This window comes from Vulpes vulpes, chromosome 9, assembly GCF_048418805.1.
Source record: "Vulpes vulpes isolate BD-2025 chromosome 9, VulVul3, whole genome shotgun sequence".
Lineage (NCBI taxonomy): Eukaryota > Metazoa > Chordata > Mammalia > Carnivora > Canidae > Vulpes > Vulpes vulpes.
In genome coordinates, this window is record NC_132788.1 from 69,200,411 (window position 1) to 69,227,784 (window position 27,374).

General features: G+C 35.9%; 1 protein-coding gene and 1 non-coding gene across 5 annotated transcripts in view; one reads left to right on the forward strand and one right to left on the reverse strand.

Moving 5' to 3' along the window:
• The window catches only part of CNTN6 (contactin 6), a 280,895-nt gene that overhangs the window by 176,723 nt on the left and 76,798 nt on the right, over window positions 1–27,374 (reverse strand). The gene's annotated exons all lie outside the window — the stretch shown is intronic.
• On the forward strand, window positions 12,537–12,641 carry LOC140594074 (U6 spliceosomal RNA). The gene has a single exon (XR_011994594.1). It is a non-coding gene; the product is annotated as a U6 spliceosomal RNA (small nuclear RNA).

Below are 27,374 nucleotides of genomic sequence, written 5' to 3' on the forward strand. Positions count from 1 at the left end.
AATTGTTTTTTCCCTTTTTCCCTTGCAGATAAACTAGGTTTTTGTTTTGTTTTGTTTTTGTATTATTTTCCATGAGATATAATTGGCATACCATGAAGTTTAGCCATGATAAACCCATTTTTGCATCTGTTTATAAATCCATTTTACCATTTCTTACTGCCCATGCACACATGGTTCTTTGAGTTCTACTTTGAACAAATTGCAACATTTGACTGATTCTCGTAATTAACATGGGTAACATCTTTCACATGGGTTCATTCATATTTGTTTGGGATTCATTATTTTGCTATTTTAAAAATATCATTAAAACACATTAAATTTGAGTTGCCAGTGGGACTCATTGATGTAGAACCAGTAGCTAGCTATAAATAGGAGTTGCCTAGGGGGTAAAGGAACAATTGAATGGCATTGCTCTGTAAAGACAGTACCAACATTGAATTGTGTAAAAGGAAAACTGATGATGGAAAACCAGAGATTATCAGCATCTTTAGAACTGACAAAAGAGAGAAAAGAGCCAAAAAATTCTAAGAAGGTCTATATGAGAAATTGAGATTATTTTACTTGAATCATTATATTAGTTATCTATTGCTACCATAACAAATTATCTCAAACTTGGTAGCATAAAACTACACAAATTTATTATCTTATAATTTTGTAGATCAGAATTCCAAAATGGGTCTCACTGAATTAAAGTGTTGGTAGAGCTGCATCCCTTTCTTGAGAGGCTCCAGTGCAGAATGCTTTTGCTTACTTTTTCCAGCTTCTAGAGGCTACTTGCATTCCTTAGGTTGTAGACTCCTTCGCCTTCAAAGCCAATAATAGTACATTGAGTCCTTTTACATCAAATTACTCTGACCATTCCTCCTTATTCACATTTCCCTCTGATTCTCTTCTGTCTTCTTCTAGTTTTAAGGACACTTGTGATTACATTGGGCTCAACCAAGGTAAACTTCCTCTTAAATCAGCTGATTAGCAACCCTTATTCTATCTGCAACTTTGATCCCCCACTCTTGCCATGTAACCTCCATATTCACATGTTCCAGGGATTAGGAAATGAACAACTTTGAGGTCATTATTATGCTGATGACATCCATCATATGGGAGGCCAGGAGAGGAGAGGTTTTCTTTGTTTTGTTTTGTTTTTTAAATGGACTTTATTTTTTTTTTAATTTTTTATTTATGATAGGCACACAGTGAGAGAGAGAGGCAGAGACACAGGCAGAGGGAGAAGCAGGCTCCATGCACCGGGAGCCCGACGTGGGATTCGATCCCGGGTCTCCAGGATCGCGCCCTGGGCCAAAGGCAGGCGCTAAACCGCTGCGCCACCCAGGGATCCCGAGAGGAGAGTTTTTAATAGAAGACATGGTTAAGGTTGTTATGTTTTAGAGAACGGTGAAAAACAAGAATAACAAAACCTTACTCGATAATTAGAAAATCTTTCATTTCTTTAGGAGAAATTTCATTATCAAAGTCAGGATAAATTGGTATACACAAGGCCAAGTCTAAGGTAAACTGAAGATGGAAAGAAAACTGTGGGATGGAATAGAAACAACACAAAAGTCAGGTGGCAAAGAGAAAGAGAGAAGTAAGTGGGGTCGAGAGAACTTGTTTGTATGTGTGTGTTTCAGTTTTGGTTATTTGTATTTTCAGGCCTAAAGAGACAACCTGATTTGTAGACTGATGCCAACTGAGAGGCAAACTCAAATTCTCTCTTCTCTCTTCCAGAACTTCTGGGTCTTTGACACTATAACTTCCTTAATGTAGAGCATTTGAACATTAATCTCTGAAAAGTAACAGCATGCTGTCAGGTATACAAAGCACCTAAAAGCACTTTTCTCAAATGTCCCAGAGTGAAGATGCTAGAAAGCCCCACAAAACCAAGTGTTATCATTGAGATATTACAGTGACCCCGTTGGTTGCTCTCTGAGCTAAGATTATGTCTCCCCGAAATGGCATTGATTCCATGTGTGTATCAATAACAAACTGAAAGAAGAACATTTGGAAAAAGATAGATAACTGAGAAAAGCACTCTAAAAATCTGTGAATAGCCAAGACAGACATATTCCCCAAATATACATTATTTGATGATAACTGATACAATTTTGGTAACAGAGTGTGACAAGCAAGCATGCTGATCCATCAATCCTGTTCATGCTTATTGCCAACACGAATATCTTAATGAAATCTGTAAGTTTGGGGTGAAATGTCACCCAAGTGGCCTTCTTTGGAAAGCTGAGGCTGTACCTCATTCCCATGTATGTCATCTATGCCTTGCTATTTTCTCAAGTTGAATTCCATCTCTCATTCCAGGCACGTACTTCTCCTGTCCTCTGTGCCATGCAAAAATGCCACCAAATTTGTCAGAAAAGATTTGCCCTTTGTGAAACTAGCCTGATTAAGTTTTATCAGCTCATATCTCTCTGGATGTTTGGTAACCTCATTCCTTATTACTGTCTCAGAGATCTTGCCTACAGCCAAGGGCAGATCTGCTCATTTATAATTTCCTGGTTCTTTCTCGGCTCTTTTCTCACAGATTGGGGTGAGGTATTTTTGTTTTTGTTTTGCCTCTATCTCTCTCTGTGAAATATTTTTGCTAAGCTTTGCTCTTTTTAGTTTAAACCTTATTTAGAAATAGATTTATATGTTTTCCAATTTACCACAATGAAAGTTTCTTATAAATTTAAATTATTGGTTGATAAAAATCTTTCATGCATTTCCTCTACTTGCCAATGTGATCTTTCTTATGAAGAAATGCTCCTTAGAGTAGATGAGCAGTTGTTCTATTTCTCTCTTGCTATATCAGTTTAAACTTCATAAACACCATAATTACACTAGACTAAACTCGAATATGAAATAAGAAAATGAAATAGCATCCCCTGATTCATTATGCTATATTGTCTTCCTCCCAATATAAAGATTAAATGACAAGGATAGTTTACAGAGACGACAAACATGAGTTCAATTTTTTTTTCCAGGCTCATAATCAACAAAAGATTTTTTTTTCTTTTATGAGTGGGGAAATGGTTGGTTCCCTGTGTGAGAGAAGCCCTTGACATTTTCTATTGATTCTTTCAAGGTTCAGACAGTTCTAAATTTTGGTTCCTGTTTTTCCTCAGTTGAATATTTGAACATAAACAGTTTCTCCGGTGATGCTACACTGACTGTAAATATTTCACAAAGATGAAGTTACATCACGCTTTTCCTTCTCCTCCTTCCTATTCATGTTTTCCCTTCACATTGTCTATCAACCTGTTTCCACGTTCTTCATCATAGGGGTAAAGTTAGACAAGAGAAACACATGACACATTTTATTGGCATGGGCTGGTATGGGCATGTAGGAAAGAGTTTTATTTACTCAACCAGCATTTTTTTTAAGTTTAAGGTTATTATTTTATGCCATTATATAAATAATAGATGCTTATCATGGGATATTTACAAGTCTCAGAAAGATAAAGAGAAAAAAAATACCTAATTTTGGATACTGGCATCTATAATTCCTAAATCTTTGGCTGTACTGTGCTGTCAATTGTTAATCTCTCCCAGTATCCAGTTAAAAATATAACATAAGCAATTTTCCTACTAATAATGAGCACTTGTGAGATTTTAGTTTTAATGGAACTATATATTTTGAAAGTTTCATAATAATCCATTATGTGACTAATATATCTAAACAAAGATGTTTATATTGTTCTATATTTTGTTTATCAAAAATAATGCAATAATACATGTCTTTACTGTATTTATTATTATTTTATTTTTAAAGATTTTTATTCATGAGAGACACACACGGAGAGGCATAGACATAGGCAGAGGGAGACACAGGCTCCCTGTGGGAAGCTTGAGGGGAGACTCCCAAGTACCCCATTTATTATTATTTTCTTAGCATAATTTTCTAGAATTAGAATTGATGGATCTAAAAGAATTAATATTTGGGGTGTCCTAATAATTATTATTAACTTTTATCTAATTGAATTCTGTGAAGTCAGGGAATGCTTTTCAGTGCCAACTTTATCCCACCTGGGTTTTGAAAGATAATTAATGGTGATGATGACATTTTTGACAATTTACTAGCTGTTACATGTACTAATTTGGCATTTATTATCTAAGTCTTACCACAAACTCTATGAGGAAAATGCTAATCCTTCCCCAGTTTACACAAATTTGAACTTGAAACTAGTCAGTCTGACACCAGAAACCACAATCTTAACAACCTCAAAGTACAGGAATTAGGACAGAGGGACTCTTTAGAAAGAGGATAAGGTAAATAAATTAGAATGCCTTGAGTTGAGAGAAACCAAGAAGCATTTGGAGAGCTCAAGTAATCCTTGTTAAGGAAGTTGACAGAAGATGGGGCTAGAAAAATAGATATCCAAAGTGACATCCAGAAGTCACTTTTAGCTACCTTAAAGAATGAGGAACTCATCTTGAGGGCTTTGGAACACCATAAATGTAACTTAAGCTTGTGATCACATTTTCAATTTGAAAAACATGTCCAAATTCTGCATGCCAACGTGCCTAGAAAGCAGTAGCTGCCAGGCTTGCATTTAAGGAGTTTAATAGGGAATCCTGATAGGACGTGCTCTGCAGAAAAGAAGGAACTAGACTTCTGGCAAATCTATTTTTTCTTTATTTGCCTATCAGACCTTAAAGGGGCTAAGTGTCACTGGTTTCTACAGATGCCATGATCTTGATGGTTCCTTCTGCTGCTTTGGAGAAATCACAGATGGCCCACCATCAAGTGTGACACATACTCTGAGACTGAGTTCAAACAGAGCTGAGTGGATGCAGCTCTCTGAAGGGCTAAATTAAAAGCATATGCTGTTTTGTTTCTCTAGACAAAGAAAAGAAAACAAAATTCTATTCAGCTCTTGATCTTTGAAAATGTAAACATTCATCTTAATTTTCCATGCTGATTCCAAAACTAAGCAGAGAGACTAACTTAAATTTAGCAAACATTGCTATCATATATTGGCTATTACTTATTCTATTATTTATTTTATTTGTTTCTCTTGGTGCTAGCATGGAAGAAGCTATTTTATAAACTTTTCACAAGCACCGATAATTCACAAGTGCCAAGTGCTTTTGCTGACAAGAGCACAAGTGATGATAATGGACAGTCTACTTTTCAACCACAATCAGACACCTTAGCACTGGACATGCTGCTTATCGTTAGCATATACAATTTCTCCCCCTGATCCTGCAATGACCAGAAAAATGGAAGAGGAACCCAAACAAATGGGCAGAAAAGTGAAGAAAGCTCTTATCGAGATACAGTTAATGGCATTTTTCACATTGCAAATTGTCATTTTTGGACTACTACATATATGTATATTATTAGTTTCCCAGGACTGCATAACAAATTACTACCAACTTAGAGGTGCAAACCAATAAATATATTCCCTTATAGTTTCAGAAGGCTTAAAGTCTAAAATGAAGGGGTAGTCAAGGTTGATTTGTTCTGGAGGCTCTGAGGGAGAAACCAACCCGTGCTTCTATCCTGGCTTCTGGAGGTTGTTAGCAGTCCTTGGCGGTCCTGGGTCAGCATCACTCCAGTCTCTGCATCCATCTTCACATCATCACCTCTGTATCTCTGTTCATCCTCCTCTCTTCTTATAAAGTCACCAGTCATTGGATTTAGAGCTCAGTCAGATTCCGGATGATTTCATGTCAGTGGTTGTAACTAATTATATTTGCAAAGACCTTATTTCCAAATAAGATCTCATTCTTAATTTCTGGGGGGACACGAATTTTGTGGAGGACACTATTCAACTCACAACACTTAACCTCTGCATTTTTTTGAAAGATGTTTTGTGTAGTAACCCAAGTTATGTGAGATATTTGGGGGAAAAACACGTAAATCATAAACTAAATAAAAGGATTTAAGGCTGTTCCTTTATTCCTTTCATTAGAGCTGCTCCAAATTTCTCACAGCCTTCAACACTAAAGTGGGAATTGTGATTCTTCAAGGGACGATTTAGTATATAGTGTTTTTCAAATTTCTTTGAAGGCAGATTTTTGTTGATTTTTGACCAGTTTTTGTTTGTTTGTTTGAGTTTTTTTGTTTTCTTAAATACAGGTCTTTGCAGAAGACAAGCCTCAAGTAGTTCATAAAATTAAGTTGGCTTCTTTTCCTGCCTTCCAGTATCTCTTGAAATTCTATCCTAAACTCTAGTACAACTGGACTATACATCTTGAGAAGCCCAGCCTGAATAGTAAAAGTTACCTGTCTTTGACTTCTACTGTGATTCTCTGCAATCCTTATAAAACTGGAGCGATCACTTTTTAATAAAATTATTATAAAATGTTAATTACTTGCTTTTATGAGTTGGAGGAATGGGGTGGTTTCCTAGAACAATAATAACTATCATGTAATTAGCACACATTATTGAACAGATTGAATATCTTATAAAATATTATTTAGTGTGTTTTCATCCTTACAAGAACCTGGTAGGTATTAATATTATTGCTATTTGACAGATAAGGAGAATGACATTCAAAGGGCTATGACTTGGCCATGTTCACAGAGCTGGTAAAATAAGAAGCTCTTTCTCCCACAGAATAACACATTTTAGTATTTTATCACATTGTGTGTGTGTGTGCATGTGTGCGTGTGTGTGCGCATGTGTCCTGGGTTTACATCACTAAAAACAATAGATGCCAATTTATTTATCTATTTTTACTTTATGAACTCCTTACGTTTCATTAAATATGTGTAATTGACTTGGAGATAAAAATGTCCCTATACACATAACCTCTCACAATAATTTGGCTTTAACAATTGAAACAATGTTACCCCAGCAAATCACAGGAACTGATTAGCAAGGTTTCAGGGCTGTGCTTGGAACTGCTGACACCTCTATCACTGTTACATCCAGGAAATGTATGAGGTTAGAGATAAAATGGTTTAATTAACCAGGAGCTGCTTCAATATGCTCAATGACTGGACAAAGATTAATCAGAACTGGAACCCTGCTTTTCAGAAGGCTGAGAGATGATGCAGAGATGTGTGTCAATGAACAATGACACCAAAATGACTGATAGCCAATTATGTCTATAACCTGAAACAACTGGTTGCAAAATTCTCTAAGGCAGACATGGGAAATGAAGAGGGGAGTCTCTGAATAATCTCTTGTCTCAGAGAAAATGCTTTTATAGCTCAAGAGTTTTAGAGACTCTGACAGATACAAAAATGACAAAAGATTAATAATAAAGTTAATGATCTAAAAGCTCTGTTTTCATCACTGGCCTGCAGGTTTCATTTTCCTCAGCCATTGGTCACTGCCAGACATGTGGGAACTGTACACTGGGCAGAAGGTTTCATGGATGTCCTTTATTTTACAATTTGTGTTAACCTCTGAGCTCCCAGGACCTCCAATAGCGCATGTGTGTGTGATAATTGCTCAATATATATTGGGTGAACAAAGAAATGGACAATACAATTAGGAGTCCAATATAATTAATGAATTTCCTATAAACCCATCACCACACGTTTCATTGAATCTAAAAAGTTTAATCTGTTTTTATTTTCATTCTAATAAAGGATAGTTGGAAGAAAGGAAGGTGGGGGCAGGGGGCCCGTCCCTAACAGGAAACCACCCTTCAATGGATTTTACACACCCTGGAGGGAACCCTACATTTTCCTAGGTGAACTACTACCTGATAGGTAGATGAGCGCGTGGACAAATCCTGATTGGGTGACTGGCACATGGAGGGTTAATCAGATTAAAACAGCCCGCCAACATGCCCATAAAAAACCCTAGACCTCACAAGTCTGATGGCAACCCTCTTGGTGTCTTCCCTCTTCGCGAGCTCTGTTCTATTGCTCAATAGGCTTTGCTTTACTATCGCTCAATAAACTTGGCTCTGCTGCCCATCCCTCTTCATTTGGTTTGCCTCTTCATTCTTCAAAGTGGTAACCAAGAACCACCGGCACTAAAGAAAAAGAAATCCTGCAACAATTCCATCCTTTTCAAATGAATATTTACTTAGAGCTAACTAGGTGCCAGATCCTAGTCTAAGGGCGTTGCATGCCTAGTGCCAGTTTTCTTCATCACAACCCTTTGTTCATTCCTTAAGAAATATTTATTGCCCCTTCTGTGCCAGTCACTTTTAGAGGCAAAGCATACAGCAGAAAACAAAACAAATAAACAAAAACCCCTTTCTCTTCCCGGATCTAAAAAGAAGAAAGTGATATTACCACCACCCCCTCTTGAGCAGAGCAGCTACGCTATTTGTCTGAGCTCATCAAGAGCCACATTCCAGGGTAGACTCTGACACCTGCAGAGCACCTACTGTTAATCAGAGCACACTGCTTCTATGCCAGCCACCAGGGTGAAGGTTTTCTGCATATTCCGTGTAATATTTCTGCAGCGGATCACTAAACTAAAGAAAGAAAGAAGACACAAACTCTCCAGATGACTGTTCAGCCTGAGCAAATGCCAAAAGCTGTTAAGCAATGCCCATTGCTAAAACAAATTCTTTCAGATTGTGTCACCAAGGTTAAAGGAGATATTTCCATAACTACAAGCAAATTAATTTGGAGTTTTGCATCAACAATAATGAGACAGGGCAATAAGAATGTAACCTTTCATGTGTCTTTTTGTTTTATGAGGAAGAGAGCACCTTTCCAGGCCGGGAAAAAAAGGAGTCATTGCTGCTTAGTTTTGTGCAAGCCTTTAATGATGCCTCAAAAAAAAAAAAAAAAAACAACAACAACACAAAAAACCCCAACAAAACAAAGCACACACAGAGACACACACAGAAACACATAAAACCAAACCAAAAACTTCTTTGGTGGCTGAAATAATGGGTATAGGTTCATATATAGAATATAGGAAGTTACAGTGATGTGTCCTCTGATAATGTAGAAATAAGATTACACTGGGACGCCTGGGTGTCTCAGTGCGTGATCCTGAGATCCAGGATCCAGTCCCACACTGAGCTCCTTGCATGGAGCCTGCTTCTCCCTCTGCCTAGGTCTCTGCCTCTCTCTCTCTTTCTGTGTTTCTCATGAATAATAAATCAAATATTTTTTTAAAAAGATTACACTAAAGGTGAGAAGAATATTAAGATTCGATATATAATGAATGACATCAACTATCTGTCAAAATAGCCCCCTGGGGCTATTTTTCAGGTTGTCTCTAAACATGTACCTGAAAAGGTCTGGGAATACCTAGGGTTACTTAAGAAGTAAACTAAGAAGGCAAAACTACAGTTTGTGAAGGTCTAACCAAAGGTTATAAATCTTAATTGGGTACATGTTACCATGAATGAATAGAAAGCTCATTAACAAAATAAAAGTGTCTGCTTAGACCCAGAAAAGAAAAAGCAAAAAGAGTAAGAATTTGGCACAGTGCTTTAACAGCACACTTCAGGCAGGAGAGATTTTAGCATGACAACTAAGACAATAACAATACTCATGCTGATTATGCATTGAATGGGTGTGGCAACTAGCCTAAATGCTCCTTTAGGAAAAAATTAAACTTGCCCAAAGGAATGTTTGTCCTTTGCCAGAAGATGTAATCTGTAAATCCTTGGAATGTCTGTGATAATGTATGTGACAAGAGTGTCTATTTACCCTGGGGCGTTGGGCCGTGCCAGATAGTCAATGCCCACAATGTGATCTATGGTGTGTGCTTTGGGCAACACTACACAGTCTACAGTAAGGATGTGATCTATGGTACAATCTGTGAAAGGTAAGAGGAAACTTGGGCTTTGTCTATCAGCTTGACCTCTGCCATGACTTGAGACTAAGGTAAACCACATGGGCAATCAAGCAAATCTACATGATTGAATGCCAAAAAAAAAAAAAACCAACCAAAAACAAAACACCAACATCAATACCCAAGTGAGCTTCCCCACATTGCCATGCATCTTCCCCAGGAGAGTAAGCACGGTCTGCATATCTGCTAGGAGGGTACAGCTGGAAGTCCTGCACATAGGATTTCCTTAGACTCTGCTCTATGCACCTCTGCCTTCAGCTTATTTGAATCTGTATCACTTCACTGTAATAAACCATAATAGTGAATATGATGGCTATGTGGAGTTCTGTGAATCCTTCAAGGGAATTATCAAACCTGAAGGTCATCTTGGGATCTTGAGAACTTGCAGTTAGTATTGGGAAGTAAGGGTGGTCTTGGGGATTCCTATTGTTTGCAGTGCATTACACGTATTGTTTATTTATTTTTATTTTTATTTTTTTTTAATTTATTTATTTATTCTTGAGAGACACAGAGACTGAGAGGCAGAGACACAGACAGAGGGAGAAGCAGGCTCCACGCAGGAAGCCCGACATGGGACTCCATCCCGGGTCCCCAGGATCACGCCTGGGACTGAAGGTGGTGCTAAACCACTGAGCCACCCGGGCTGCCCCCTAATGTTTGCAGTGCATTACACGTATTGTTTAATACTCATGGCTAACCCATAACATTCAAGATCACATAGCTGAGAAGAAGTAAAAGTAAGGTTTGATCCCAACAGTCTGACTGCTGAGATCATACATTTATCACTTTGCAGTACTCCTACCAGCACAGAGAAAACTAAGGATGGTACTTTGTTAGGTACAGAGAATACGTACAAGGCTTCACCATTACTCTAACAAATACCTCTCAAGACATTTCAGCAGACAGTCTCCCCTCTGCTGTCCTGCCTGCCCCTCCCTTGTGGTGTATTCAATAAACTACTATATCCTTCAAGAAGACTATCCATATTTCATGCTGACGAACCAACTTCCTGATCCATAATTGTTTTAAAATGTGGGGTTTATTATTATTTAGGTATAATGAAGACAATTGATTGGGAGATGGCTGCCACTGAAAAGATGGCTTGTAAAAAACAAAAAAAAAAAAAAAAAGAAAGAAAAGAAAATATGGCTTGTTATAGTTTCCAAAGGAGGGGAGTTGCCACATTGTGTCAGGCCACCTAGGGGAACACTGGGGTCAGTCAGGAGGCAGAGGGAAATGTAGGTAAGAGTAAATAGGCAAAACAGGGTAAGAAATCTAAAATGGACTAGTTTGAATAATTTCATCAGCCTCTGGGGTGTAGGGGCTATCCCTAATTGTTTCATACCTGGTCCTGGAGTAATTGGATAGGGGAATAGGACCAAAGTATAAAAGCCCAATAAAGGAGGTGGTTGGAGTTATGAGGTCTAGATGGTTAGTCTGCACATGAAAGACTTTTCAAAGCTGAATCCTCCAATATCTGTAGGAATTGGCTAGTCTTGGCATTCTCTCCACATCTAGCAACACTCAGGATGGGAAAGTATCAGAGATACAGGATTAATATAATAATCCATAGTGCCAAGTAGCAAGAAAAAAGGAATAGGGCATACATTCTCAATGGAGTCAATATGAGTCCTCAAGGAAATAAAAATTGGCTTCAGGGAGTACGGTGGGTGGTAAAAAATGTTACTTTTTAAGTATAAAGCACAGGAATACATATATTATATAAAAAGATATACAGTATGCATGGTTTTAAAACTTCATGGGCTTGACTAAAAGGGCTCCTTTGTGGAAATAGGAGGGTGATAATGTAATACAAATTGAGAAAGTCTAAAATAGAGTATCTTGGATAATGTTGTAAATATAATACTAAATGAAAATTTAAAAAAAGAAAAAGAAAACAATCCATTGTAATAATATATTATTAAATTATTGATACACTATATTAATAGAAACTATTACTTTAATATTTATATAAAAATATCTTGTAAATTTGCTTAGCAAGTGTTTATCCATAAAGACATGATTAACTCCATGCTAGGAAAACCAAATCTCTAACTCCAAAGCGGAGAATCAGATAGAAATGTAATTACTACAATTCGATGATGTTTTGCTTGGGTAACGCCATTTCTCTAAGAGATTTTCTGTCTTCTCCCTCTAAAATACCAGTAACAGTATAAAGACACCTTACAAAACAGAGATTTCTACCTACAAACAGTCTGGGGATCATGCTCACCAAGCGTTTTCTTTCTTTTTTTTTTTAATTATTATTATTTTTTATTGGAGTTCAATTTGCCAACATATAGCATAACACCCAGTGCTCATCCTATCAAGTGCCCCCCTCAATGCCCGTCACCCAGTCACCCCTACCCCCTGCCTACCTCCCTTTCCACCACCCCTTGTTCCTTTCCCAGAGTTAGGAGTCTCTCATGTTCTGTCTCCCTCTCTGATATTTCCCACTCATTTTTTCTCCTTTCCCCTTTATTCCCTTTCACTATTTTTTATATTCCCCAAATGAATGAGACGATATAATGTTTGTCCTTCTCCAATTGACTTACTTCCCTCAGCATAATACTCTCTAGTTTCATCCACGTCGAAGCAAATGGTGGGTATTTGTCGTTTCTAATGGCTGAGTAATATTCCATTGTATACATAGACCACATCTTCCTTATCCATTCATCTTTCGATGCATATCACCAAGTGTTTTCTGATCTTAAATTGACTTAAGGAGATTTCTTCATGAATTATTCTTTTCCCTTTTTTAATAATTTCTGCTAGAGGTGAGGAAACAGGGGAGGTAATACGAAATGCGGTGGGTCATGCCCACTTTGACAGAATGAACTAAAATTGGCCCAATACAGAGAAAATTATCATAGAGCCTACATAAGGATGACACAGGTTTTTGAGGCATTCCATTTTGGTTCTTTAATTGAAAAAAGACATGAGAAATTCCCTGGGGCAATAAAAATGTTTTATATCTTGTTTTAAGCAGTGGGTTTCATGGTGAGTACAATTATTAAAACTCATTGAACTGAACAGTCAAGATCATTGTATTTTATTGAATATTAATTATACTTTGACTTTTTAAAATGAGTGCAGTGGGAAGACTGAATGATGATTTAAATCTGAGGTTTACAGGGTTGCTCCTTCATATATAACTAAGGTTGAACAATTAGAGCATTAACCGTAAGTTTCTTGTACTTTATGTAACAGATGAAACTGCATTGGAAAATCCCATTATTTGTAAAGTAAATCACACAGATCCTGAGAAAATGGCCCAGAGAGAAAGGTGACTTTTAAATATAGTAGCCAGAAGAAGAGTAATATTAAAGAAATAATATTCAAGAACATGCACTGATTGTTCACCATATGCTAGATACTGTATTAGTATTTCAAACTTCTTATTTAACTTAACGTTCATCATGTAACAACCAACTTGTGTGTATTCCTAGAGGCTGTTTGTAATCCTCTAAGGATAAAAGCACCTATCATGGTAAAAGGAAGATAGTCTCAATAGAAGAGATATAGTCAGCAGACTGTGAGAAGAGACAATATAGTCAAGAATTTGAGAGTCTGAGTTTGTATCATAATTTTTCCACTGATTGTGTGACATATAATGAAATGTGTTAACACTCTGAAGCCGAGTTTATCTGTAGAATAAGGGGGTAGGACACATCTTAGGGGTTACTTTACAGCAAAGGTGGTAGCCCTCTTTCTATTCTGTTGGCTTAGCAGACATTAGTATTTAATCACAGAATTCTTTCCAATTGAGTTCTTATGTAGCCACCAAGGGATTCTCATTGCAGTCAATATGAAACGTTGGTACTCACAGCTAATTGATGTGGAGTTAACTTGGAGAAGACAATATATCACCTGTTCAGGTTTAGATAATCTGAATTTCTTGGATGTAACACTCAAAAATTGCTACTTAAATTATTTTATATACCCATTCATTGAACAGATATTTGCTAAGTGTGCTAAGAATGTGAATTTCAATAAAAAAATAGTTCCTTAAAAAAAAAAAAGAATGTGCAAGTCTGTGTGGTAGGCACTTTCAAGGATGTAGAAATAAACTGGACAAACCCAAAGGAGTTCGAGATTAGAAAATGTGATTCTACCTCTACATCTATTCTACAAAATAAGGTAGACAGAGATAACTGTAGTAAAGGATGTTTAGAAATGAGATTGTGTGAGTACATGTCTGTGTGTGTGTGTGTGTGTGTGTGTGTGTGTGTGTGTTAAGGGAGGGGCAAACAAGTTCATAGGAGACCATGATTTGGGTACATTTTGTTCCTTAAGTCATCAAAAATCATAAACTTCAATCACAAGGTTGTTGTAAAATCTTAAGGTGGGTCTAATAGATTCTGGTATATCAACTCCAGCTACACTTCTAGGCTACATGGCATCAACCTGTGCTGAGTCTTGTCTTATACAGCAAATACCCTTTTCAGCCTCTTTCTACTTCACCTACAGACATCTGCATGTCAAAGGTAAGATTTGTGATACCAGTTGAATGGAGTAACTCAAGCCTATTCTAGACAGATATGCAATCACACGTGTACAGAAAAAAAATGAAACAAACAAAACTAATCTATCCCTAAATACCAGGGAATTTGGCCAATAAGAGAAAACTGAATTGAAATTCCTAATAGAAAAGTATTGGTAAAATTTCACATCATATTTTTCTACAGAGGCTTGGGAAGAAGCCTTCCATTCTCCAGGAGATAACTGAATATTCTATTTTTCTGAATTTAAAATTAAGAATTTTAATTGAATTTATGAACATTATGTTTCTTGGTTATTGGAAATTAACATTTCCAATTAATATTTCCCATATTCCTTATAATATTATAAGGTATAGCCATTTTTCATTTTTAGATTTATTTAAATAGCATTTTAAAAACCTCAATTGATTCATTGTTTGTTTGTTTTAACCAAAATCCAGTCCTAAGAGACCATAGAAAAACCAAAGGTACAATGGAGTGGCTAATTCTGTAAATCCTATAATCTTTTAATTTTTCTAATATTATGAAGCTGTAAACTTTCAAAATGTTATCACCTCCTGTAAATTCCAAAGGGATAAAATTCTTGCTAATCCATAAGCAGAATATAAGAATCATCAATGTTTTTGATATAAAATCTCATTTTGAGAGAGGTAGTTTATAAGAAGTGATCTCTTGTAGAAGTCTCTCAGTCCCTTCTGCGGATGAAGGTAAAAATAAAGATGAAGTGCCAACATTACCCTCCAGTTCTAAAAGTACATACTAGCTACTGAGTTCATAAAGGCTGATTCCTTCTTACCCTTGAGATTGGGGATACTATTTTTCAGTTGCTATTGATTATTGCTTGCTTATTCACCTTGGATTATTGGGTCATTAATAGGACTTTTAGGACTTTTGCATGTGTCTGTGTGCATGGTATGGGGAGTAGGTTGTGGATAAATGAGCACTTGTAGAGGAAAATGAGGACAAGGAGGAAGGGAGTTTGGTGGGAGTGGGATCCAACAGAGATACTTGTAGTCCATACTCAAGGAAGTAGTATAGGAAAATTTCCCTATTTGGGAAATTGCTGAGAGAACTGAGGTAAGGGTCACTGTAGGAGGCCTCAGGAACCTCTTGGAGCCAGACATAGACTGCCCTCACGAATCATGCAGATTTAGTGTTCCAAAGAAGAGCCAAACATTGGATCTTTGTTATCCAGGCATCCAAGAACTGGTATGACAACGGCACAGTGTCCCATGCTTAAAAGGACCCCATATAAAAATCTGTGAACAAGGAAACCTACGTTTTCATTTCTACCTGGGCTTCACAAATTATGCAACCAATACTGAGCAGGGGCAATGCTGGAACCCTACTGTCAATCTTTAGGCCACTTCACCCTCTCTACTGCTGTCCCCATGAAAACTATAGGACCAAAGGTAAAACCAGGCAGCTGCTGGGTAAGAAAGAAACAACTGAATTATACTTGGGGAAAAACATGAAGACTTGACATGGGGAAATGAAGTCTTTGTAGCCTGATACCACTGCCTATAACTGTATATATAAACATACTATAGTTTCTATAAAAGATAAAGAGAAAATTATGTCTATGAAGAAGGATTTTTGTATAACATACACAAACTTTAATTATTTCATCTTCATTGGCCTCTACAACAGAAATGTAAAGCAAGGTGTGAAAGGGTAGAAAAGATCAAAACAATTCCATGTGTGGGTAGAACTGATGTCAGCTACTAAAGAGATATTTAACTATATATTAAGCAGCTTTTCAAGCTTATGTAGCTCCCAATGGGAAATTTTTACTTTGGGGGAAATCAACCATTGAAATTGATCAATGGGGAAGACCATGAATTGTAAGAAGGATGGCAAAGGCTTTTGCAAGTCATTCTTTGTGGATAAAACAGGTAGATCTCATATTGAGGCATTTATGAGGGCACACTGGTCTTACCTCTTCACCTGCCTTGATTGGTTTCACCCTTCAACTTTTTCTCTTTTTCTCTTAAGCAACATAATAAAAACAGATTAATTTGATTATTATTATTATTTTTAAAGACTTTATTTATTCATGAGAGACAGAGAGACAGAGAGAGAGGCAGAGACACACCCAGAGGGAAAAGCAGGCTCCATGCAGGGAGCCCGACGTGGGACTCCATCCCTGGTCTCCAGGATCAGGCCCTGGGCTGAAGGAGGCACTAAACCGCTGAGCCACCTGGGCTGCCCTAATTTGATTATTATATAGGACAAGATTTCCTTTTATATGTGTATTTGCACAGGGATAAGGGAGAGAAATCACACCGGTAAGGGCAGTTTATCATACCTCTTTACCTCTCTCCTTTATTTAAAAAAAAAAAATAATAGATTGAATGACTTCAGAAAGGCTACTGAGTTTGGCAGACATTTAGCCATTGCAACAGGGACTCCACACTGGAAAAGGTCTCCCACCAGGAAGACTGAGCAGTGCTTCTTGCCACAGACAAGTTCAGGTTGTCTTTTCCACTAAGAAAGCTAAATTAGGAGTTAATAGGTTACCAGTTTAGCTTTTCATGCTGCAAATAAAAGATGAAAGAGCCCTAACTCACAGGAAATATAAAAAAGAAAGAAGAAAGAAAGAAAGAAAGAAAGAAAGAAAGAAAGAAAGAAAGAAAGAAAGAAAGACCTAAGTGGAAAGCCGAGTGGCTAAATGATTGCATTTGCATTTTATTTTGTTGGTCATGCCAATAAGACTTGATATTTTGATCATTCTAAATTAAAGATGTCTTTGTGAAAGTTTCTCAAAATGATCAAAATGGAACAGGTCATTTGCTCTAGGTAATTCTGGTAGAGTAGATGGAATTTGGGAAGTCACCTGTGAAAATTGGGTTTGTATTCACAAGAGGGTCTGAAGGTATGAAACATTTTCATATATAAACATAGATCTGCAAATCTCTTTTCAAATGATAGGTTACCCTCTAGGAATATCAACCATCTTTGTGGTTCAATTTTGACACCCTTCTGGGTGCAGTTCAAAATGATTTCTTCTACAGATACATAGAAATAGCTCCTTTTTTACCGTTTTTCTTTGGGAATTTGGTATCTGTAATCTCTTCCATTTCCTTCAATATACTACTAACATATACACAAATATCTATTTTCTATATTAAACAATAAATACATCTATCATAAAAATCGTCTTACTCCCTTTTATATTCCTCCTATTATTTGCTGTACTGCCTTGAAGTTGGTAGATGAATCAATTCATGTTTGTTAAATGGATGAAAATAACAAAGGCCTAACATTTATTGATAAGATTACACTTCTAGGAACCAGAAAATAGTAAGGACAAAAAATAGTCATAGTTCCTAATCTATGCAAGTCACTATTTTCTTAATTTACATAATCCTCATATAACTTAATGAGATGTCATTATTAATATTTCAATATTTTAGATAAGAAGAGTGAGATACAGAGATTAAGTAATTCAAGTTTATAGAGCAGCAGAGCAAGGATTTGAACCAATGCAGTCTTTAGTCTGTGCTTTCAATTATTATGCTATCTATAGCTCTTCTAACAAATTATATTTATTGTGTCTGTTTTAAGTGCTCTACATGCACTAATTCATTTCTTTTTTTTTTAATTTTTTTTCTTATTTTATTATTTATTTACGATAGTCATACAGAGAGAGAGAGAGAGAGAGGCCGAGACACAGGCAGAGGGAGAAGCAGGCTCCATGCACCGGGAGCCTGACGTGGGATTCGATCCCGGGTCTCCAGGATCGCGCCCCGGGCCAAAGGCAGGCGCCAAACCGCTGCGCCACCCAGGGATCCCACAGCCAGCTTCTTTAAACAGAATCATGTTAGAAATGAATTAGTGGGGATCCCTGGGTGGCGCAGCGGTTTGGCGCCTGCCTTTGGCCCGGGGCGCGATCCTGGAGACCCGGGATCGAATCCCACGTCAGGCTCCCGGTGCATGGAGCCTGCTTCTCCCTCTGCCTGTGTCTCGGCCTCTCTCTCTCTCTCTGTGACTATCATAAATAAAATAAAAAATGAAAAAAATAAAGAAGCTGGCTGTATGCCAGGATGGGATATATTAGCACTTTAACTGGCCTTTTATAATACCAAACATAGGCTGAGAATTTTATACTTTTGTGGTTTTATTCTAATGTAGTGGTTATCAAAACATGCATTGAGACCCCTTAGGGGTTCCTGATTTCCTTTTAGACTTTTTTGTGCAAGCAAAGCTTTTCTTGACACCAAAGTGTTTTGTACTTTTTTGTTTTTTTTTTTCACATGTTCTAAAAAACATTCTTTTTAAACATTTGTTTTCATTGTGGAAGAGATAAGAATCTCTAAGTGTAAAAACTATAGTAAATAATATAAAATTAAAAAGAAAGTCATGGATCAGCTCCTTAAATTCAACAATTTTAAGCAGAAGGGATTTTGAGGTACTTGTATCCCATAGGACTTGCTCTATTAACTAGTGAACCATATTAAATTCATTATTAGATAAAGATCTAACAAGCAATGATTATTTTACAAATTTTAGGAATGATTCTTTACAGTCTAACTTTCTCTAATGTAATATGATACTCTAAGTGTGTGTGTGTATATATACACATATATATATGTGTGTGTGTACATACATATATATATGTATTATTTTTAACCATTCCTGAGTTACCTATTGCTCTAATCTACACCTAAAGTTTATTAATGTAATGCTAAAACAAACACTAGTTGTTCCTGATTCTATAAACAGAAAAAAACATAACCTTGTATATTGCTCTTAACATTACAGTCCCATGTGATTCCCTAATGAACTTCTAGTGAAAAATACCATGAATGAAAATGTTCTACTAAATAATACATCACTTCGTAAGACTTTCTGTACAGTTTTATGCTTAATTCCTAGGCTATGTAAGTTTCATGTAGTTTGCAGTTACCTGTTTAAATTAAATCTTAGGGCCATTGAAATAACTATTATGTATTTTCAGATGTTCATAAGGAAAGACATCATCATATTCCAGTGAAATCAGTATATTATATTACTGTAGTACAACTAGTTCCAAATTAGGGCTTTATTATTATTATTATTATCACCTTAACATGAATTTTGTCCTTCAAATATGGAATTAACATAAAAAATAAACATCTGGCTTCATGGCAGATATCCACCATTACATTAAAGGAAGGTACTGTTATGATATTTACTAAATTCAAAGCACACTCTTCTCAGTGAAACATCATTAGAATTTTTGGTATCGGTCAGAGTAAATAAAAACGAAACTTTTCCATGTACTGTATGAGCATTATCTTCCCTTAAATTTGATATCTCTTCTGTAATAATCATTTGGCAGACCTGTCAAAACTGCCAGTTGTGGAATAGAAAAAGTATGGTGGGAAGACTCTTCAAGATGACCTCCAATGACCTTTCACCCATATGCACATGCTTTTGTAAGTTCCCTGCCCTGGAGTGTGGATGATTGCAGTGACTTGCTTCTAATCAACAAAACAAATCAGGGGGGATCGAGTGTCACATCTATGATTAGTTGCATAAGACTGTAACTTCCATCTTGTCAGAAGCGTGTCTCTGTTGGCTACTCAACTTGTACAATTTATCAAAGCAAGAATGTGTGGAGAAGCCCATGTGATAACTAATGGAGGGTAGCCTCTGGGTTGCAACCTTCTAGAAAATGAGGCCCTCAATCCAACAATACTCATGAAACTGAGTCTGCCAACAACCTTAAGCATTTGAAAGCAAATTCTTCCCCAGTTGAGTATTCAGACAAAAACCCAATCATGTTTGATACCTTGAGTACCACTTTCATATGAGATCTTGAAGCAAAGAGCCCAAATGGGCTGGGCCCAGAATACTGACCCACAAAAACTGTGACATGATAAATGTAGGTTATTTAAGCCACCAAGTTTGTGGTGATATTATTTTGCAGCAACAGAAAATCAATAGAGTGACTCAGATACCAGGTCTCTTTAAAAGTGTCTTTTAAATTATGGTTCTGATTTTAGGAGGTACTGTTATTCATGAAGATAAGTAAGGAAATTTTAAATGAAAATATAAAAATGTGTCTAATAAACCTAGAAAATAAGTGATACTGAAGATTATAAAAATATGAAATTGAGTTGTATACTGTCCAATCAGTAGAATATTGGCTCTTGTGAGACATTTTGGTACTTAGCTAATGCTGAAGAAAAAATATGACCATGGGCAATGAACCTGCTTACACCGGTCTTTGATCAATCTACTTCTTTTTAAATTTATTTTCATTAATATTTTTCATACATTTAAAATTATTAATTGACAAATAATATATATTAATCCATGGTATCTCTATGAATAAATAGAATTGTCTTTTAATAGGAAAATTTGGCACATTATATCTTCAGGCTCACTTTCTTCAATTTCTTTACTCTGATTTTTATTTTGCTACATTAATTTTTTTTCTGAGGACAATCTTGATGCTAGAATGATTCTATTTCTCTGAGAACTGTAAATTTTAATACTAACTTAGAAGCACTGTATGTTGTCTTTTAAATTCCATGCCCATGTATACAGAATATTTCATCCTGTCCTTTTTAAAATTCACAACTTTAACCCACACATGAAGGACAAAAAAAGACCATGCCTGTGAAAATTGCACTAATGTTTTCAGCAACTTAAGTCAATGATCAAATAAAAATAAAATAATTGAGATAATATATTTTACATATTAAACCTGGACTCCTATAGAGCTGATCTTTAGTTGTATCTTTTCAAAAAGCTATAAAGTGAAGTTCTCCAGGATTACTTTTAAAGAAAGAAATTAAATTGTCCATGCAACACCATTACATATGCAAGAAAAAATATTCACAGATGCATGATAAACATTTCAATTGGATTACACTTTTATAGCTGGAACTGAAATATAATTTTAAGCCACAAGCATTCAGGCATGTTTCATCAATTTTCTGTTTCTTTGCCCATATGAAATGTGTGATAAATGATATAAATATATGCATAGTTTGTATATGAGTTACACTTTTGAGGTTAAAAACAAAAAAAATAGCCAAATAAAATGGCAACAAAAATGAGTGCTTATCTGTATTTTAACAAAGACTGTAGATTAATGATATGTTTTAAACTAAGAGAATACTCATTATAACTACATATTTGATCCCTGCTCAGAAGGATGATACTGTTTTGAATTAGAAAAAAAATTAACAAGACTCGCTGAAAATGAACTATCAAGTAACTATAGTTCTACAATGACTTCAGAGAACATTGCACCCTAACATCAGTGATTCATCTTTCTAAGACTCTGGAAACAAACTATGTGGAAAGTCTGTTAACTGGAGTACCACCCTGAAAACTGGAAAAGGAAGATGCTTATCTTCAGACACCAACTCTGATAAGGAAAATATAATCATTAAAAGTTCATGCATAGGAATGCTAAGCTAGTTTTATTGCCTCTCTGGGATACTGGGATAAAACATTGAGTAGATTTGTCTATCATTCCTAAACAAAGGCTTAGAAGAGTAGCTGGAAATAATTAAGGAGGCATTAATAGGTGAATGTCAAAAGGTCTTGGAATCATTCAATATACACTGAGTGCTTTGAAAATATAAAGTTTTGAGAAGTAAAAGGAAAAGATGTTCTGGGGTGATTGCTGTGGTGACTAGTGTGATATTGGTGGGGTTGCTGGAGGTGAAGGCTGATGGTGGACAGAGATGGTGTTTTTCTATTGAGTATGTGGAAAGCGCACAAATGTGTGCAGTAGATACATACTGAATATTCAGTAGTCTTTTGTAAATGTTATTACTAGTTGGATTCTTTATAAAGAATAAGTGCAACTGAGCAGAATAAAATGCTCTCAAATATCAATTTTCCACACTCATGAATAACCTAGCTGTTTAGGCCATGAATCATTAACATGGCACAAACAAATCACAAGGATAAAGTACCCTGTGTGCAAGACATACATTTGGCTAGAAATAAGTCACCTTGCAAACCCAAAACTGCATAAACATAATGCTTAGAGAGATATCTATATACATAACATTGAGAAATATAGATGAATTTGTGTCTCAACAAATTTAGCCCAAAAGCTTAGATGTTTGTATTTTCAGAGCACTTTTAAAAATAAACAAAAATAAACTCTATTATTTCTTATTTTAAAGACTTTAGTTATTCCACTGTGTGTGTGTGCATGTGTGTAAAATAAGATAAAATATTAGAAAACCCCACAAAGATTTGGAATAATAGCTAAAGCAGCTCACATAATTTGATGATGTATATATAATCACAATGTTTGAGAAGTGAGTTCTTCCTAATATAATCTCTGTAGAAAAAGCAACTCCAAGTTTTTCTCCCCTTTGTGGGGATATGGGTAAGTAAGTGTTTGTAGCAATGTGTTTTATTCATTGTGCATCTCTGGAGAAAATCAGGTCACCTTCAATGATCTTATCAGTCAAAGAAAATAGGACTGCTTCACAGAGCTATTAAGATGGAAGAGAATTAGAATGTATAAAAAGCTTTCAGATGCCAGGATCAAAGGGAAAAAGGTCACAGACTAGGCAGAGATTGTTGCCTTTGCTGAAATTCATGGTTTTGATTAACATGAAGTTGTAAATGGCTATAACATTGTAAGCAGTCATAATATAATAGAGTAAGAAAGAAAGGCCAAGGACATAGAAATGTAGAGAAAAGAGTCAAAAGAATAATTCTAACAGTGAAGAAAAATAAACAACTAGAATAGAATTATAATAACATGCTTTTGGGTAATTTGTTTATGATTCACAAAATGCTTTAGCATGTACCAGGGAATTTAACCCTCACAAGTGAAGTAGGTATTGTTATCCATACTTCAGAGAGATGAAGACCAAGGTTAAGATGGTAAACATTTGTGCAAGTTCAAAGAACTATTGGCAGCAGAGCTACTGTTCTCTTCCAAGCCTTTACAACAATCAATAGAACATTGAAGGAACATTGTAGGATCACCAAAAATATTTGTTAAATAAATAAGCTTGTCCTTAAGCCTATTTTTCTAATTCCAAATATTATGTTCTTTCCAGTTAGCTGACTCCCTCAATAAGTAATAAATCTATGCAAAACCATTTCCACTCTGTTAAAAACACTGCTGAGAGAGAAGAAAATAAAATATTTAGTAAATGTCTATTTTAAAATAGAATTAGCTAGAGTACTATGTTAGGTGACAATGTCCCATGAGGATGGAAAAAAATGACTCATTTATTTTGGTTGTGACTAATAGGAATATCATAATACTATCACTCAACAGATTATGTCTTAATGACATGTAAAATAACTAGTTAAGCACTTTCTATGTGTTAACACAGAGAAATTGAAAGGTAGGTATTATGAATACCCATATTTACTTCTCCTAGATTCACTAATTATTGTCTTGCTCTGTGTCCTTTCCTTTTTTTTTTTTTTTTTTTTCCTGAGTCATCTGAAAGGCAGTTGGAGAACCAACATTTTTTCTTAAGATGAACAATGCTGGAAAATATTATACCAATACTTTTTTGAATCAACTTTCCATGGATAAGGAGAGAGGATTAGCTAGCATTTTTGCCTCCTTTATAACAAATTGGTAGAGTATGGGGCTGGTGGCTGCAGGTAACATAGAAATTCTCCCTCCCTTTCAGGTTCTTATCACAGAAACACTTGGGGCAGGAGCTATGAGAGAACTTTGTACCCAGTCACAGGCTCCTTCTTTCTTTGAACCTCAGCATAAGCTCATAAAAAATTACTGTGGTATAATCATTATTATACAGACAAGGGAAAGGAACAACAGCCACTGTAGGAAAGGCAAGAAACCCCATCCATATTCTTTGCACTTATATCTCCTACGGAAAGAAAGCTTCAAACTGCAGAGACAAGTGTCTTCAGGAAGTGGTGAAAACACATTATAGCTGGAGATAGAAAATATAAACAAAACAAATCAAAACCTATACATCTTACCCAGAGTTACAGCTGGGAAGAGGGCAAGAAGACTGACGCAGCCACCTTCCTGAAACCCAGGAACAAAATGTTTGCCTAAATTGAACCTTAGTAAAACAAGAATGCCCCTCCATCACTGTACCCTGAGGTTGAACAAGGGTGAGAGACATCTAATAGTAGAATACAACTTGAGGAGTTTCAAAAATGGGTAAAGATTTTGTTTGAGGTGGAGTACAAAGAGAAGACCCCAAAGAAGGAGAGGAGAATAGACACTGAGAATAATTTTCTAGCAAACCAATTCTCATCCTAAACATCACTGTCCCAAAAGAAGTTGAAACCAGTGGTACACTGAGGATATTCACAGCAAATATAAATCCGGTACCTCTCTCTTGGCTAGATTCACTCAAACTCCCACACTAGAGGTAAAAACATGCCTACTCCCAAGAACAGAAACTATTTAGTTTCTACTATTCTGTCCAAGATGTGCAGCTTTCAGCCAAAAAAATTATAAAATATATGAGAAAACAAAGAAAAAAAATACTACCAATGGACAAAGCAATCAACAGAACCAGAATGAGATATAACAAAGGTACTGGAATGATCACATAGAAAATTTAAAATAACTATGATTAAATGCATTAAAGCTCCAATGGAAAACACAGATAATAGGTAACATCGGTAGGACAATTTAAACAAAAATCAATTGGATAAGTTAGAAATGAAAAAAGTGATAAAGAAAGCCTTCAAAAGTCTCATCAGCAGACTTGGCACATTTGAGCAAAGGATCAGTGAAACTGAAGTTGAGTTAATAAGAGTGCCCAAACTAAATCATAAAGAAAGAATAGCAGAGCCTCCAAGGGCTTTAGATAATATGAAACTATGTCAAATGTAATTAGAATCTCACAAGCAGAAAATAAGACCAAGGTAGAAGAAATATTAATCAGGATTAAAAATATTTAAGAAAATTATATTCAAACAGAAAAAAATCAAGGCAGACAGGAAATCTTAAAGACAACACAAAGAAATAGCACATACATCAGAAAAACAAATAAAAAATTGTAGTTACCTTCAGAAATCAAGAAGGTCAGAAAAAAATGGAGGATATCTTTAAAAGGCTGAACAAAAACATCTGTCTACCCACAATTCTATACCCAGTGAAAGTATCTTTCAGAAATGAAGGGAAAATAAAGATTTTCTTTAGACAAACAGAAACTCTTAGACTATGTTGTTAACAGATCTGCACTAAAAGAAATATTAAAGGAAGCTCTTCAGGTGGAAGGAAATGTGTTGCTAGACAAAATCTTGAATGAATATTTGAAACAAGGAAAGTAAGTGTGCTGGAAATGGTAACAATGTGATTTATTGATGTAACAAAAAATTGCAGAATATTACATTTCATCTCTAAATGCCTCAGCATTTGTTTCCTAATAAAGGGCTATTATCCTTCAATAATCGTGATAATATTATCACAATTGATACAATTAACATAGATACAGCATTTCATTCTAGTCTATATTAAATTTATCCAGCTGGCCAAAAATATATACTCTTTATTTCTGATTATGTTATTCATGATCACATCAAAACTGCATTTTCAATACAATTTCTTTAGTTTCTTTTAATCTGGAACACTTCTATATTTTCTACTTTACCATATCAAGATTTCTGAAGGGCCTTCGCAATGGAGTTTCTCAATCTGAAGTCTATGGTGGTTTTCTCAAAATCAGATTTAGGCTAAACATTCTTGGCAAGAAAATGGCATAGATGATGTTCTATACATCTTATTCTATTAAGAAGCATACTATTTCAGTTGGTCCCTTTACTAGTGATGCTTTTTAATCACGTGGTTAGAGTGGAATGTGCATTTCTTGCCAATGTGGAAGTCTCTTTCTTATTTTTTAAGATTTTATTTATTTATTCATGACAGACAGAGAGAGAGAGAGGCAGAGACATAGGCAGAGGGAGAAGCAGGCTCCATGCAGGGAGCCTGATGTGGGACTTAATCCTGGGACTTCAGGATCACACCCTGAGCTGAAGGCAGTGACTCATCCGCTGAGCCACCCAGGTATCTCTGGAAGTCTCTTTCTCTGTAATGCAGACAATCAGTGGTGTGATAATTTGAGCCATGTGTAGTGTATTTTATTCCCCAACAAATTATAAACATCTTTACTTCCATCAAAGCTAACCTCTATAAATTGGCTTCTATATTGCAGTTTCTATTTTCTTACCTGCCATTCACTAAATTCTACTTTACTATTAATTTCTTAAATAAACATATATAGTTCAATTAAGGTTACAAGTGACATGCTCATCATAGCATCTATAGGTATTTCTATAGTACTCAAGTATTTCAAGTAGTCTTCATGTACTTGACTCATCAATTATCATAGGCTGTTTCCTCACCAAAAAAATGCTCTGTGATACAACACTCTAGCTTGCTTTATATCTTTGTTGTTTCAACTTTATCACTTTTGCCTGCTAAATATTCTCCATCAGCCATTCTCTTCAACTAACCAGCTTGAGTCAGGTTGCCTCACATTTGGTCATGGTGCTCCTTTTTTCGTCTCTGCCTATTATATTTTATTCATACCCATGCATGACATAATGATTCCCAAATTCACCATGGCTCTAACTCAGCCTTATTCTTTTTGTTCCATGGGTAGCCATTTTTGTGGTCCATACTTCTATAGGAATAATAAGCTTATGTGGAATAAGGAATTCTTGATCAAACTCCATATCTGGTTATCTTTCTTATGCAGAAAATGGTACCATCACTGAACTGAATACTCCATCAGATACCTGGGAAGGCTACCTTCCTCTTACCTCTCTATAAAATGTTAAGTCCAATTTTTAACCCTTGGATTAGGTCCTCAATCTTTTCAAATACTTCTATTGTCACAGTCAGATTCCTAAACCAAACCACTGATTTTTTTTTTCTTGCCATGATTACTATGATTGCCTTTTAACTCTCATTCTTTCTATACAGTCACCATTGAGTGGCCAATGCAGTCTCTTCAATATATAAATCTGATCATGTCTTTGTTGTTTCTCTCCCCATCTACCTCCCTCTTCCACCTGGAAATCACTTAATGACTAGATTATTTTTAGACAAAGGGAAAAATGCTTAATAATTTGCAAAAGGTCCTACAAAGTCCTGTATGACTTGGTCCCTACCTCTCCCTATTGTTTTATCTGATGTTCTCCCTATTATTATCTGTACTACCCTTCTGTT